Source organism: Camellia sinensis, chromosome 4, assembly GCF_055761805.1.
Source record: "Camellia sinensis isolate YWXY chromosome 4, ASM5576180v1, whole genome shotgun sequence".
NCBI classification, from domain to species: Eukaryota; Viridiplantae; Streptophyta; class Magnoliopsida; order Ericales; family Theaceae; genus Camellia; species Camellia sinensis.
In genome coordinates this window covers 17,905,008-17,918,848 of record NC_138964.1, presented here as the reverse complement: position 1 = coordinate 17,918,848, position 13,841 = coordinate 17,905,008, and positions in this window count along the sequence as shown.

Sequence of the window (13,841 nt, the reverse complement as noted above, 5' to 3'; positions counted from 1 at the left end):
GTGGAAGACAACTGGAGGGAAAATATCTATTAATTCTAAGCTTTCTGGGCATAAGTGGTTGGCCGGCCACTTTTTATGGTCGACCAGCCACCTTTCCTGGTCGGCCGACCACTTTTTCAGGAGAGGGTGGTCGGCCAGCCACCTTTTCGGCTCGGCCAGCTAGTTTAGGAAAATTCTACTTTCCAGGTCCAACTTCACATGGCCATAAATCCTTCATTTGAACTCCTTTTCAGGTCATTCTTGTGTTCAAATTGAAGCCCCGGAAGTTATATTTCTAATGGCACCAGCCTTGAATTAAAATTCCTCCTGTGCAAAAAGTTATGCCTGTTTTGGTGAAGCCGCACAGATTCGGTTCAACCGGATTCATGCCGAACTTTCTTCCAAACTAGTTTTCTTCTCTCCTTTCCTCTTTTATTCAACTCCAAACCCCTAAACAAAGTGTTTTGAAATATTTTTCAAAGATTTCATCTCTCATTCATTCATTTCTACTTTGTCCTTGCTCGGTTTACCGAAATCGCAACATTTGACAAAATGCGAGCCTCGGAACATTGTAGGAACTTTGTTTCAAAAACTATTTTGAAAGAGAGGGTTTTAAGGTCTAAAAATCATCCAAAATATCTTTGGTCAAAAATGGGGTGTAAGGTTGGAATTTGTCTCTCTCTCCTCTTGCCGAAGAAATTAAACCTTTACCCTGCACACCTTTCTCCACCATGTAAACCATCAATCGCGTCCAAGTCTTAAGGGCGGTCAAAAATGGGGTGTCTACATCTGCACACTTAATACCTCCTTTAAGTGCTCAACCTTCTTTATCATGTCCCTGAGCTCACATACTCGATCAGGCTCGAATACCCCATGTATTACGTTTATCATGCCTTGAGGTGGGGCGTCGTTCGGTGTTCCATCTGGGTGGTCGTGGTTTTGGGGGGCTGGCTGCGTCCCTCCTTCTATGTACCGGTCTGGGTGACCAGCTGCCACTAACTCCTCTAGATACTGTCTCAACGATGTGCAATTTTCAGTGCGGTGCCCCTTTTCCTTATGGAAGGTGCGCCGAGATCTTTCGTCGTAGTCCTTCTGAGCCTCTCCCAATTTAGCTGGCCATTTGGCGAAAGGTTCATCGCGTATCTCACTGAGAATTCAGTAGATTGGTTTCTTGAATACCGTGGTAATGGCAGTGCAGACTCTTAACCATCTTTTATCTCGATCCTCTTCATTGTCTTGCTTGCCTCGTCCATTCTTGCTTAGACGTTCTACCGTATTGACCTTCGCCGTAGTCTTCTTGTCTGGAGTTGCTGTCGCACCAGATTTTTCCTTGGCACGGGCACCATCCTCCTCCACCCGAATATGTTGGTGTACTCTCTCCATCAAGGCTTCCATCGTGAGGGGCGGAGTCATTGTAATTGAATCCCTAAATCTGTTTTCGACTGGAAGCCCTCTTTTGTATTGTACGATAGCAAGATTGGTGGGGCAGTCCCCTATCTGGTTGAACGTCTCCCAGTAGCGACTATTGTAGGACCTCAATGTTTTTTTGTCGCCCATGTCAATGGAGAGTAGCTGATCAATCTCCACTGGCGTCTTGGTGTTCGTTTTGAATCTTGTCACGAACGCCTCCGCTAATTGCGCCCAGGAGGCTATGCTGTCTTCTGGTAGCCTTTCGAACCAGGTTAAACCTAGGTCGCCAAGGCTGGATGGGAATAGGATGCACATCAAAGCTTTGTTCCACCGGTATACTGCCATAACCTGGCGAAAGTGGCTTAGGTGCATGTAAGGGTTTGTCTTCCCTTCGTACGTGGTAAATTTAGGCTGGATGAAGCCTGAGGGTAATGGTGCGTTCTCAATCGTCGGAACGAACGGTGAGCTATGTAGTCTTGCCAATGCTTTATCTGTTGGTTCGTAGGTAAGGTGCGGTATTGGCATTCTAACCTCGACGCTTCCATGCGTCCGAGGAGCCAACCGCCGAAGGGCTAAAACTCTGTGCGGGCCGCGTGCCCTGGCATCCTCCTTCTGTCATGCCCTTTCTTCAAGCACTGTCCGTAAGTCGGACGATCTAGGCAACTCCGTTTGCCTGGATGATGTCTTGTGCGTATGTGAGGGCCGATAAGTACTTCCCTCAGTGTAAGATCTCAATGATTTCATTCTCTCAGACCTGGAGTAATGAGTTCTGGAAGTCATTGATTGAGTGTCGCCGATCTGGAGGCTTCTACTCTCTGCTTGCGATGGCGTGGTATGTCTACCACGATCTTCTGAGTGGCGAGAAGACATATTGCCTTTGCGCCCCTCTCCTGTTGCCACCCATTTTCTCTTGATCTGGCGCTTCATGGCCTCCATGTCTGTCGCTATCTTCCTTATTAGTTCATCTTGCTCTTTTACACGATCCTCCAGAGCTTGAGTGTCGATTCTTCGCCTTTGCCTTTCAGGACTTTGTAAGCGAGAGCGACGGGGGCTGTTGTTCCGCCTCCCCCTTGTATCCCTCCGGGGATTCTGTCGCTGGGGCTCTAAGTCCGCCATGGGAGGGATAAAGGGCAATCCTTCGCGCCTCCTACCCCCCTTTGGGGTTTGTCTATCAATGGCGGACTGCGGCAAATCTTCGTTATCTACCATTCAATTAGCGAGGGAAACTTGATCAAGAGGTTTTGTTCTTTGTCTGGTATTCCCACAGATGGCGCCAATTGTACGAGCATGAAATAATTCTTCTCGTATGATCCTGTTGATCAAGTTTGCGCTCCTCCAAACAATGTTGCTTTGCCACCTGAAAACACAAACGTGAGCTAACCGACGGGTGTGTGCTGGATACCTCTCTGATGCCTAAGTCAGCAAAATAGACAAATAGAAAAAAGCTCTGTGTATTCGAGAATCAAAGTTGCGTTACCTCTCCATAGGTGATGTTGTGAGCTTTTATAGATTCCGTGTGGCACAATCGTAGTAGGACTCTTACTCCTTCCTGTAGAATCCCCCTAAGAATCACATTCCTGAAAGATAATACTTATCCTTTAACACCCCCCTCACTGCTTAAACCAAGTGAGATGGTTTTACCATGGTCGGATCCCAATATAACCGAGGTAAGCATGGCTATGCTAAGCCGCAGAGTAGACCAAACTAAAGCCAGTTCGGTTTCTTCCATTCACTACTCTTACCTCGGCTTCTCCTCTACAAACCATGGTGTGTTTAGACCGAGCTAAGAAATAGCAAGGTTTTGACTGAGCTTACCGCAACATGCCACGACCGGGCTAACTCTGAGTGTGGTGACCGGGCTGTCTGTAACACTCTCTTGGACCGGGATAACAACAAGGCCTTTTGGGGACCGGGCTAACGCCATGGCCCTTTTTACTCCACCCTTCTTACTGTGGCTCACAACGGCCCATTACCCAGCTCGGCCCAATTTATATATATAAATTACCCTCTCAAGGCATAGTAGTGGTTGTGTCATGTAAAGGTGTAATGGAGGTAGAAGGGTGGTGGTGGTGGTAGTAGCAATTGTGATGGTGAAAATGTTGGTGGTGGTGGCAGGGCTAGCTATGGACAAATCTCACAAAACAATTGCTTTGGGCATTTCTAAAATGGTCTTAAAAAAATCCCAAAATTAGATACGCTCTTGTAGGGTGGATTCTATTTACACCCCAAAAAGTATTAAGTACGCCCAATTTCTCAGTACATTCTATTCAATTATTTAGGGTTATATTTTACTTTCATACACCCTATATTTTTTCCCAAATTATCATTTAAGTACACCAAAATAATAAACAAATTGAAAACCCAAAATTATTTGAAAAACCTTTCATCTTGTTCAGATACAAGGAACACAACACTGCGAAGAAGAACAAGAGAGTGAAATCAGAAATTGATTTCATTGTTGATTTGTTGAGGCTTTGATTTGTTAAAATTAGAAATTGGAGTGTAATTTTGGGTTTTTGTTTAGAAGCGTCCTTGTTATGCCCTGGTCTAAAAAATTGGGTTTCTCTATATGCTTTACTGTAAACTCATATTTTGATATGAAAACATATGCTTATTGTGAATTGAAGTGATCTTAAGTACTTTCTCTGTAGTTGTAGGAATAGGTTTATGTATGATGAATCTATCATTTAGAGTTTTTGTATAATATTAGGCTTTTTCATATATGTATATCGATTTTAGTGGATACTTATCTCCTATCTGAAGGATTGTTTTAAAAAATAGTTTTTATTGTTTTTTTTATCCTTTGTTTGATTTGTTCAAACTGTTTTATATTCTTGCAAGAATAAGAAACAAAGACGTTGATAATAATGGTAAGTTTTGGTGAGATGGTTTGGAGTTTTAGAGTGAGTAAGAAGAAGGAAAAAAAAAATGAAACTTTGGAAAGAAGATAAAAAAATACGTATATATGATTAGGGTATACCATGAGGGGATAAAAAATTATTGTAGGGTTTAATATGTGTTGTTCTTATTAGTAAATTTATATTAGAATATAATAAAAGAAAAATGCCTAAGACCCCCAGTGGGGGTCACTAGGGGGTCGTGTGTGTCAGCGCGTAATTGGCTAAAAAAAAAAAACTTTTTTTTTTTGTTTCAGCGAATGGCGGCGCGCCACGTCACTGGGGGTCTGAAGCAATGCTGATAATAAAAATTAAAATTTCAAAATTTTACTTGTAATGGTTTTTAGGGTACAAATAGAATCACCCCTCTTGTAGGGGTACATATAGCAAAAGGCCCACTTAAATTTAAAAGGTCCAAAACTTCTCATTTAAAGGTTCATCCAAATTTGAAAGGCTGAAAATTTTGAGTCCCAAATTTGTATTTTAAAAACATTTGCGGCTTATTTTCAAATATAATCCAACCAAACTTCTGTTTTCCTGTTGGGACTTTCTTTGGGCAATTAGAAGCTTTCAAAGCTTAAAGCCATAGTCTAATGCTCACTCATGATCAATAATTGAAAGAATTGCAAGGTCAACTTATTATTGATGTGCTTTATCATCAACTCTCAACTATCATCCATCACGAATGATATAATGGACTTTACTTCTCTTCCTATTTTAAGAGTTGTTTGAGATGACCTAAATAAGTGTACTTTTTATCTTTTTATAAAAAGATATACAGAAAAGTAGAGAGGTTATATGATAAAAAAAAAATAAAAAGATAAAAAGATGAATTATTTTACAATTGCCAAACTTAGCCTTAAATTCCTCTTTGAGGAAAAAATTTAGATTTGTAGTATAAAAATAGGGTTTCAAGTTACAAACTCTATTATGGATATGGGTTCATGTTTTCACGTGATTAAATATTTGTTTAATCGATGACTTATATGATTTTTTTATTTTTTTTTGTCTGTTATGATTATATGATTTTTATTTTTATTTTTATTTTATATTTCATTGCATTGATTATTTAATTTGTGGTAGTTGAGGATCATAATCCCGATTTTTTTTTTTTTTCCGTATGCACTATCTTTCTTTTCTTTCTTCTTTTGTTTTGTTTTTTTTTTAATTTTTTCATCATGTTGAAATTTTATGAAACATTGTTAAATACCAAAAATAAAAAATAAAAAAATTGGATAAATAATATTTTAATGACATTTTTTTTTTCTTAATATGTATGAAGGTCCCATAATTAGAGTTTACTTTGGGTCCTAGAGAGTCATAACCGTCACTGATGGTGGTGGTGTAGAGATGGTGGCTATAGCTGAGGTGGTGATGGTGGTGGATGTGGAAGGTTTTGGTAGTGGTGGCGAAAAAATAGTGGTGAAGAGGTGCTACTTGTAGGGATGACAATGATAATAGTGGTGGGGGTAGTAGAAGGGTCGTAGCAATAACCGTGGTGATGGGTAGGTGAGGGTGGAAGTATAATAGTGATGGTGAAGTTATAATGGTGTACGTTGATATTTATAAACAAATGATAAATTTTACAGATTCAGTAAAAATTAAATAAGAATCTGGATATTTAATTTAAAAAAAAAAATTAGTCTATATTTTAAAAAACACTTAAAATTTTAAGTGACATGACTTGTGATTATTAAACAAACTTAATTGATTTTCATTTAATAAATTCAATTTGAAGTGTTGGATTGAGTGTGAAATTTTCACAAAAAATTAAGAAAAATAAAATATGGGAGAAAATAAAATAAAATAATTAGATATAGAAATGAATAAGAAGGTAGGTGAGAAAGAATGTAATTTATTGCATGATCAGCCGCAAAATTCAAGCATTATTAGAAGAAAACAAAAATTGTTTTTAGGAGTCACATGATTAAAGAAATTTTAAGTTTTAAAAAAATTGTCTTTATTGAGGCAGATTTTATTTTAATTGGATCAGATTTATTGGAAACCAACCCATTAAATTAATAATCGAACTAATCAAGTTAGGGTTTAATTAAATTATCAGATTGATTTTTTTAAATAAATTCTGATTAACTAGATCGGATTCGGCTGAAACTCAATCCGTTGATAGGCCTACTTGGACCATTATTGTGTCCTGTCCGTAAGGACAAAGATCGATCCATTGATAGGCCTAGGACCATTATTTAAAGCTCAAAAAAAGGACCATTATTTGCTAAGTGTCCTGTTCGTGAGGGTAAAGAGCACAAAAGTCCAAAACCAACCATACAATTTTTTCTCTAAACCCTAATCATAGTAAAAGAGGGGTTACTGCTATGCCTCAATATGAGGCTTATTAGGAATTTATTTTTATAATTTGAATTGTTCATTTTGTAAAATTCGCCAAGTATTTCATACGTATCAAAAATTATATTGATTGAATATCGGTCATTATATAATCGAATTACATTTATCATAAAAAAATAAACAAACTGTTTTTCTTTTGAGAAATAATATACAAAATATGCAATCCGATCACGTGTCCATTGATATGTGATCAATATAATTTTTGGTATCTATGAAGTACTCAACGAGTTTTACAAAACAAACGTTTCAGATCATAAAAATAGACTTGTAGTAAGCCTCACATAGAGGCACAATAGTTACCGTTGTGCCAATGGCACAACAATAACCCTATATCCTATCATAGTAAGTTTGGAGCTCCAAAATTTAAAGAACAATGTTAGGGATACTAAAAAAATTATTAAATATTTTACACAATATTCACATGGTGTAAGGTTGAGACTACATGGGATCCATACCTATGTAAATATTATGTAAAATATTTGATAATTTATTTAGAAATTTTAACATTTCTGTAATTTAAATAGTCCCAATACTTTTTATCCTCGTAGCTCAACAGCTTAATCGTTATGTTTTATTATTTTTTTTGAGAGCAAATCACACTTTACTACTTCAACTATTGTTTTGAATTATTTTCCCTTAATTAAAAATAATAACACTTAACCCTCTCTTTTTTTTTTCCCTTTCAATTTGGACCTTAATGACAAAAATATCCTTTCAACTATTGGGGTAGATTTAAACCATCACTCAAACCCCTTAACTAAAGTACTTGTTTTGCAAGTGAGTTGGGTTTAGGTTGGTACTAAAAAAGCACAGAAAGACAAAATATATTAAATAAGTTAATAAAATAAAAAATCATATTCAAACTATAATTATTTCACTTTTTCTTTCACAAAAAAATAAAAATTCTTCCCTAATGGAACTAATTTAGCCACGTTAAATTAGCTAAAAAGTCAAAAAGTCAAGTCAGAATTTTTTTTCCCAAACGAACCCTAAAAACTACGGCACTTTGTTTAATTTTTAAACTAATTTTTGAGATTTTTTTTGTAAATAGTAAGTTTTTTTATTCATATTTTTACCCAATTATATAAGGTCTACCTTTCTTATTACATTATTGTGAATGAATTTAGAATTACAAATTATGAGTCTCTAATACTTCTCCACCAACTCAATTATTCTCTTCTCTTCATCTCTCTCCTTGTCTTAGCCAACCTATTCACAGCCAACCTATTCCCTTCCATACGTTTTATACATTTGTCATCTCTTCTCTTTATCCTTCCCCTTCCCACCTCCAATTTTTTTCTCAGTTATTCCCTAAATGTCATCACATTGCCAAATATTTGGTTTAGGATGGAGGTACACAGTATGGGTGAGGGTGGTCTTGGAAAAAAATATTTCATGTCTCATGTAACATTTTTTCAAAAATAAATTGGATTATTTTGTGGCACGACCACATCAATGCCCCTATCGGTAATGAATAATTGCTCGTGATGTTTGGTGCAGAGTAAAAGGACGGGGTTTGGGAGCAGGGCTGGCCCTTGCCTAAGCCCAGTAAGGCCTGTGTCTTAGGCCCCAAAATTTTGGCCCAAAAATAGGGCCTTCAAATTTAGTAAAATGTTATAGGCCCAATTTTTTTTTGTTTTGGTTTTAGGATCAATTTAAAAGGCCCTAAAACATTTTATTTGGTCCATGTATGTTTAACTCATATTTATTTATAAGTGTAGTTTGACCCATATTTATTAAAATGAAAATATATATATATATATATATAAAGTATTTGGGCCCAAGAAGAACAATACATAAAATATATGGGCCCTAATTTTTTTTTTTTACCTTCTTTATCTATTAGATTTTAGTGGAATAAATAATTTTGCCCTAATTTTTTTACCTAGGTCTTTATCAGTTTTAATTGAATAAATTTTTCCTAATTTTTTTTGCCCTAATTTTGTTATATTAAATTATTTTGTTTATAATTTTAATGATTATATGTGTAAGTAAATTTTTTTGTGATTACAAACAAATAAAAAAGTTGTAAGTTATCGTTTTATCCATGATTTTTTTTTTTTCAATGTAAAAGAGACTCCATTTCCGAAATTCACTTTAAGCCCCTAAATCTCAGGCCGGCCTTGTTTGGGAGCAAATGTAGGGGTGGCTTTGGGGTGAAGGAAAATGGTTGTGGGATTGAGGGTAGAAAGTAAAAGGTAAAAGAAGAACCGGGGGGGGGGGGGGGGGGGGGGGGGGGGGGGGGGGGGGGGGGGGGTGTTTATGAGGTTAAATTTGGGTTTGGCTATGGGCATTTGGGTTTGGGTTTGTGTCCGGGTTTGGGTTTGGAAATGAATATGTATGTAGGTTTGGGTGCGGACAATTTTTTTTGGAATTATCAAAATTATTCCTTAGCCATTATTTAGCCTCCCTTATAAAATATATTTTATGTTTTTATTTTTTTTTATTATATCATTTTTTACTTTTTTACGCATATTTTTGTAAAAAATAAAAAAACATGCTTATTTAGATCATTCTAGACCCCCTCTTAATCTTAATGGAGGTTGATAAGTGAATTAAAATGAGAAAATTAATTTAATTTAGAGATTAAAATAGAAAAATATTGTTCTTAAGAATCAAAATAAGAAATTAATAATATTTCAAGAAGTAAAAGTATAATTTATTAAAAAATTAATTTAAAACTACAGAATTCTATTTTAAAATAAATTGCATTTGGTTAAAAAAATGATTATATTTCTCTCTTGTTTACATCTTAATATGAGATAACTTCAATGGCTTGTAGGACTCATCACAAGTCCTGTTTCGATAATTCTAATTGTTTATTTTATAAGGCTCTTAATATATATTATACATAAAAAAAATTTATGTTAATCTAATAATTCTAATATTTGTATTTTATCATGTTTGTCTCTCCATAAAATTGTTGGTTTATTTTTAAAAATATATTTGTCGTTTATTTTTTTGAGAATAAATGCAATAAAATGAAAATGTTTCAATTATTGGATCAAACTAATAATTTTTTTTTGAATGATATATATTGAAGACTCTACAAGATAAACGATTCAATTCTTTAAAATAAAATTCATACTAAGTCTTATAAATTTCTCAAATTTTTTAATATTAAGATACAAATATAAGAGAATGTAAACTTTAAAAAAAAAAAAAAAAAATCATAAAAAAGTTATAACTTGTACATATCAATAAAGGCTGGGACCGTTCAAAAAAATAAAAGCTGGGAGTGTATGGCTTTTGGCAGAGGGGAAATTACGCTGACACTACGTCGGTGTAAAATATTTATAAATAAATAAAAAGTATTATAAATATCAACAATGATACATTCCACTAATTTGAGAATATTAATGGATCACTAATGAGGTGAAAATTTAAAAAAAAAGAAAGAAAAAAAAATTTAAGGCCAAAACATCACATCAATCAGTGGGACCCACTCTCTAGAGCTCCTTTAGTGCTCCCAATTTAGAGCTCCCAAACATTTTTTTATAAATATTAAAAGTTAAAATTATATATTTTTTATTTTTTTGTAAATATTTTTTTTCACCCGCTGATAGGGGTGTAAATTTGGTTTGGCTCGATCATGGATCAGGAAATTAGGCCGAGGCCTAGGTCCTGAGCAATTTTTTTTGGTTTTTTTTTTTATTTTTTCTACTAAAATTTTATTATTTTCTACTAAGAAAACGCTGGGCCTCGGGTCGGGTCTTGAGTGGATCTTAAGCAGACAAATGGGCCAGGTTCATAGGCTGGACTTCAGAATGATAGCCCAGGAACTGGCTTGGGGTCTTGGGCTAGACTCAGGCCCGGGCTCAAATGGGCCTAAATTGGCTGGGTCTAACCCGGACTATGGGTAAGCGAGTTTTGGGCCGCCCACAAACTACAGACTATTTTTACACTCCTACCATTAACGAATTATTTCTCCTTTGACCAACAGTTGTAAATTAACAAGAAAATTATCATTAAGTGATAATTTTATAAAATTATTATACATTAATAAAAAAATTTATGATTTTTAATTATTATATTTATATTATTTATTGTTTTTTTGTATTTTTTTTTCCTGAACACTAGTGATGAGTTTAATTTCTAAATTAGGGGCTTGTTTAAAATAATTTAAATAAATATATTTTTTAATTTGTTTTTGAAAATATATTAAAAATTAAATAAATGATATGACTTGTTTAAGAGTTGTCAAACAAATTTTACTAATTGTTTTTCCAGATCCCAAAGCAAGCTGTTCCCTCGAATCTGGAACCTTAGCTTGCCGACAAGAAGTGATAGCGCCGTAGGTGGGTTTTCCCCACTTCTGCAAGCAATGTTGCACGTGTGGTGCACCTATACTTAGCCTTGTTTGGGGGGAAATTATTGATGTAAAAATATTAGAGATTCAAAATTTTTATCAAAATGTAAGTTTTATGTGAATTTTATAGTGATATGAAATATTTGATAAAATTTTTAAGATTTTTATTATTATTTTTATTGATGAGCTTTTCAGTATCACGAGATCATGCCTCCGTTTGGGAAGTGGGTGGGCTTTTTGATTTTTTGACTTTTTTGACTATATGAGCCTGGACTCAAAAGTTTAGTTTGGGAAGGCCTTTTGACTTTTTGACTTTTTTGATTTTTTTGTGAGAGAAGAGTAATGATTACGGGGTTAGATGGGATGTTTTGTCTATTGTGGCTCATGAGCCTATTCTGTCTTTTATGGCTCATTGAGCCAAAAAAACTCAATAAGCCCTTGCCAAACCAACCCTTTATAATTTATCATATTTTCTCTTGTTTCTAACCACTAAATATAAATTTATAGGTTTCACCCCTCCATTAATTACAACACTATTGGAGCACCACGTGATGATATTTCAAGACTAACCATTAACTTCTTCTGAGAGAGTGATGTAATAATTTATAATAATTTTTTTGACTAAACTTTAATGAAAATAGTATTTTAGACATTTTATGAATACTTATATTTTGTTTAATTGCTAAAATACAAATTTTCTATTAGTTTTACTTAACAAAAATAAGTAAATGATTTAAATTAAAAACAAATCAAAATATTATATTTTAATTAATAAAATTTAAAAAATCAATATTTATTTTGTTACAATTATCAAAATAATTTTTTATTTTTATTTTTATAATTTTCCAAAAAATTTATGTTTGAAAATGATTTTGTACAAAAGCTAAATTTATATCAAAATGCTTTTTAATCCACCATTTTTCATCGGTGTTATTCGACAAAAATACATACATGACTTTCATTGAAAACAAATCGACAGATAAAATTTAAATTGAAAAAATTAAAAATTCAGAATTAATTTTGTTACACTGGTTAAATCTTGGATTTTTTCTTAATAAGTTTTTTAAAAAAATTCACATCATATTTTAGCTATAAAAAAAAAACACAAAAAAAAAAAAAAATCCCAAACATGCACTTAGAGTCCGTTTGGGATGTGATTTTTTTGAGTAATACTAGAGAATCACATTTGAGATCTCTAAGTACACTTTCGATAATGTGGCAAGGAAGTAAAATCCTACATCATTAAGTGTCGAATAATGATCCATCATCCTAATTTTGCTTCTTCAATTCCATCGCTAATGATGTATGATGTAGAATTACAGAGGCTAGATGAGAGAGAGAGAGAGAGAGAGAGAGAGAGAGAGAGAGAGAGAGAGAGAGAGATATATATATATATATATGAGTGTGAATCCACTTCACAAGGGATAGGCCACATCATTGGGGGTGTAAGATTAAGAGGTGTAGCACCACTCTTAAGTGTGTATGACAATAAAAAGTTAACACCTATCATTTCACTTCATTATAAATAAATTATAGGGAGTTTTATTAAGAGTTTCAATTTTTTTTTCTTAATGATTTTTTGATTAAAATATAAAATAAAAACATATATTTAAAATTAATTTTTAATTTTTTACTGAAAAACATGCAACAAGTAGAGTACATTTTAATCTCTATGCAAAATAATCTTTAATCTAATAGTCTCATTTTATATCTCACACGATAAAACATTTGTATCCTATTCTATGTTAAATAGTATGCACCTAGACTCACTGAAATTTTAATGAGACATGAATACAAGTGAGTATGACTGGGCAGAGAGACAGCAAATAAACTACATGTACCCTACCCAACAATAGCTGAGTCTCCACTGTCGACTACAACTAACCCACCATTTATACCTCATTGCAGCATAGCAGCATAAAAGAGATGTGGACCAGATTCACTTTACTGTATTTTTCAATGCTCGTGGTCTCACAATCCCATCAAACTTGAGTTTATTTGCTTTAGGTTAGTAACGCTCAAAAAAATTAAAAAATTAAAAAATTAAAAAATTATTTAAAAAGTTAAAAAATTAGTATTATTTATTAAAAATTAAAAATTACAACTGTACAACTCTTAATCTTAATTTTTTTTTACATATTAATTTATATAATTTTTTAATATATATTTTTTCATAAAAAGTCAAAAAATTAACCTAAATATCCATATTTCTTCCCTCAACTTTTTAGTCTAAAAAGATAAAAAGTACACTTATTTAAAACACCTCAAACAAGCCCTTAGATCAATCCACACAACACAAGAGCTCAATTATATAACCCAATTCAAATCGTTGGTTTGCGGGATAAGCTAAATGAAATTATTAATATGATAATATTAAATGAAATAATTATTATTGTAAGGGTATTAAGGGTTGGTTTGGCAAGGGCTCATTGAGCTTTTTTGACTCAATGAGCCATAAAAGACAGAATAGGCTCATGAGCCACAACAGACAAAACATCCCATCCAACCCCATAATCATTACACTCTGCTCTCACAAAAAAATCAAAAAAGTCAAAAAGTCAAAAGCCCTTCCTAAACCAAGCTTTTGAGCCCGGGCTCATATAGTCAAAAAAGCCAAAAAGCCAACCCACTTTCCAAACGGAGGCTAAATTGAAAATTTAAGATATATTGTTTTTATTTATGTACTGTGGGGATATATTTTTTAAGTATCAACACGTGGTTAAGGTGACGCCGACATGTCAGCAGAGGTGCCACGTGTTCTGGACATGACGCCGAGGTTATCTCGGCGAGGCCGAGGTTACCTCCGAAGATATCGGAATCCGAGATAAGGGATAAAGGACAAGAGTCCTAGAATAAAGAGGAGACTTAGCCAAGATAAGGATAAA